Raw genomic sequence first — 3,603 nt, forward strand, 5'->3', positions numbered from 1 at the left:
TATCTGCATCTGATACTCTTATCATTTCTCTGTTATTAAAAATCATCCTTTTGAGGAAATAACAAAAATGTTTAGATTTTCTTAAAACTTCTTCCCTCTTCCCCCAAAATTAAAAGTATCACCCAGCTTTCTATCTTGTCAAATTATAATTAAAGTAAATTATTTTTATATGAACAAATAGTAGTTTAGTTCTCATGTTACTTTTTTCTGGGAGATTCTTTATGAAAATCAAGTTATCTTTTTTTTTTTTCTTTTGATGTTGAACAGTAACAAAGAAGGTAGTTTTCCAAACTAAGACTAGTGTTTGTACCCTACACATGTTTTCCTGTTACTTCCAACTTGTCAAAGTAAACAGAGAACAATTGATTAGGATTAAAAGAATTTCTCTGGTCAGTTCTAAAAATATATATATTAGGAATGCTGATTATGCATTTCCAAGTCGATCAAATTTAATGCATTTTCAATTCCGCATGTAAATGCTTCAATTAAACATTAGTGAGGGACTCTGTTTTCATATTGTGTAGATAGATTAGTGATAATTCTGCTTGTTCATTAAAATAAATCATTATTTATCAAATCGGAAAGTAAGAATATATGTTTTTGAGGACCTCCGCATTGAAAAGGTAAAGTCTGCGTACTGTTGACAGTAGTGTGCGTTCTGTTGATGTGAAGCGCCCTGATGCTCAGTGCCATTGTCCTGGCTCATCACTCAATTGGTCACCACATATGATTCCTGTTGGGGAAGGAAAAGTTATAAGAAAAATGTGACTTTAAAAAAAAAAAAGAAAAGTTTTTAATGTAAACTTTGCCCTGAAGTACACCTGTATTTTGTTTTATTTTTAATCCAAGCGCACTTACTTGGGTTGTCTTTCCTAAATAAATCTAAAGAAATGTCTTTTTCATCATGTTGAGTCCCCTAACTGTGCTTGTTGCCCAAAGGAAATGGGACGTGGTCATGGGAAGTCCTTAAAAGGGAATCCAGACTAATACACACGCAAACATACTTACTAAATGTGCAAAGCATTATGTGACATATACTTAAAACATAATTTAGAAGAAAAAACTGATGTTTTAAGTCTACAAAAAAGATTGATAGATTAAGTCTATATTTCTCTTTAATTCTTAAGACAGACTTTATAAAGATAGGTTATGATTAGACATCGATTTTGAATTCACTGAATATGCTCTACTAAAATCCCCACTTAACTAAGTTTAAAAACATCAGTAAGCAATCAGAACAAATTTAACTAAATTATTTGCTTAAGCAGAATGGCAAATTCACTGTTCAAAGCATCTATTGACAGTAATATGATGGAAACCACCATTGGTAACCTTGTGAACAGAGTGGTCTTGCTTTTTAAAAAGTTGCCCTTTCTAGGTGTTTCTACAAAGAGAGACCCAGTAGCCTAGTGATTAAGAACATGGAATGAGGAGCCAGATCACTTGGCTTTCGGATCCTGGTTCCATCACTTACAGCTGTGTGACCTTAGGAACATGACTCAATGTCTTTGTATCTGTTTCCTTAACTCTATATGAGAATGATAATAGTACCTACCTTGTAAGGTTGTTGTGTTAAATAAACCAGTATATCTAAATAACTTAGAGCAGTGCCTGGCAGAGACCAAATGCTATGTAAGTGATAATTATTATTAATGTTATCATCATCATCATTATTATTATGCTTTTTCTCACTTTTTTCCATTCTATCATGACATACTTTCCTGTTGGTAGCATAAATGCAGCATTCACCCCATTTGGCTTTTTCTATAAATTATAGAAATGGGTAGATATCAGTCATATATATTGCATTGTTAGCAAAAGTGATTGAGCAATTACCTAAGTCAAGTATTGGGTTGTCAGTAAAGTCATGATGTATTTTTTCTATGTTTTCCTTTGGCAACAATGCATCATGACTTTTCCGACAACCCAATAAGCCTTCAATGGTAAGAGTAGATTATGACTAAGAGGAATCTCTCTTTTCATTGCTCAGAGATAGCGTAGTGTAATGGATAGAGAGCACAGACTGGAGTCAAGATGGACATGGGTTTGAGTCTGAGCACCACCGCTCACTACCTCTGAGAGGGAAACTCTCAGTGTCATTCTGCCGCTAAGAGAGTAGCCTGAGAGTGAGCTAGATGGGAATTCACATCCCAGCTCTGGCACATAGTAGCTGTGTGAACTTGGACAAATTTTTAGTCTCACTGGAAATAGAATCCTATACATTATGGAAGTTTCTGTAAAATGGAGATAATAGGTGCTTTAGTGTATGGTGAGCGCTAAAGGTAATATACATAATGCACCAGACACAAACCCTGGTACCAAGTATGCATAACTATTTCTCCAAAGTACCTGTAATGTTGAATATTTTAAGCATGTAAAGAATGTGTGACATTCAATCTTTATAAGGTCCTCTCCTTTCTTCCTCCATTTCTTCACTTTATGCTAACCCTTTAATTTTTGAAGAGAGAATACACAGAAAGGCATTATTTTTGCCAAAAATTGTTCCTAACATCTGTTCCCTTGTAGTCGATGATATAGTGTGATGTCACATTCCAAGGAAGTACAAGTGGTGCTAGGAAATTTTGCTAAAACTTCTTGACATGTATTGGTATGTGTGTCATTTTAGTACTAGAGGAAATAACTCTGAGAGCAGTACATTTGGCATTTCTCAATCTAAAAATAGTGGCAGGGTATTTTGGAAGAAACACTGAGTTTTTCATAGCGCCATCCAATACTGGATATTGGCCACTGGTGTTAAGAGAAGTTTCCAAGGTTACCACCCAGTAAGCCTAATTACAGGATGAGGTCTGTGAGCCATCAAGCTGCTATCTCTGATATTATTCTGCTATAGTGTCCATGTGGCTAATTTTTTTTTAAATGTTTTGAGCCTATATCCAATCAGTTTTAAAGATGAGTGTGATAATCTGAATAAAACAAAAATGGTAATGATTTTAGAGTGGATTTGTAATAGCATTTGAGATGTTTCAGTGGTTTTTTGTTTTGTTGGTGCATTTCCTTTATACAGTTGAAAATTAATTATGTCATTATATATGATTGAAATAAATTTTTTGAATGCATAGCTTTGTATCTCTGAGCATCTTCAAAGATAAGAATATTTAAAAGCAGGAAAGAAGTTTTTCTTAGAGAACCTATAGAAAGAAAGTGGGAAATCTGTGTGGAAGAACATTCAATTTATTATTATAGATTAAAATAGTTACTTAACATTAAGAGAAATAAATATCTATATATAAATTATTTTAGAAGGAAATACTGAGCAGGCTGAAGGGACTCGAACTTATGAAAAGTTTCAAATCCTGTTTGCAGTAGGAAATTAGCATTTGGCTGAAAAATCTTAGTTTGATGTATGTTAATGTGTTGTCTGTTTTATTACAGAAGCTTAATTGAAATTAAAAGTTTAAAAAAAATTTTTAGAACATTTTATTTCAATATCACCTGCATATGTTACAATAGGATTCATTTTCAACATACATGAAAAATACTAGTAGTATCTTACCAGTATGTATTATAACACTTTACTGGTTCCTCAGAAATATTGTATTAGTGCCGTAAGTAGCTGGGAGGAATGTACATATCTGTTCTGAC

General features: G+C 33.3%; 1 protein-coding gene across 1 annotated transcript in view; it reads left to right on the top strand.

Annotated features, from left to right (window-relative positions):
• Positions 1 to 3,603, top strand: part of TBCK (TBC1 domain containing kinase) — a gene marked incomplete at its 5' end in the record, with an annotated part of 125,268 nt that overhangs the window by 49,322 nt on the left and 72,343 nt on the right. The window lies entirely within an intron of this gene.

Source organism: Hipposideros armiger, unplaced genomic scaffold (genome assembly GCF_001890085.2).
Source record: "Hipposideros armiger isolate ML-2016 unplaced genomic scaffold, ASM189008v1 scaffold_892, whole genome shotgun sequence".
In the NCBI taxonomy this organism is placed as follows: Eukaryota; Metazoa; Chordata; class Mammalia; order Chiroptera; family Hipposideridae; genus Hipposideros; species Hipposideros armiger.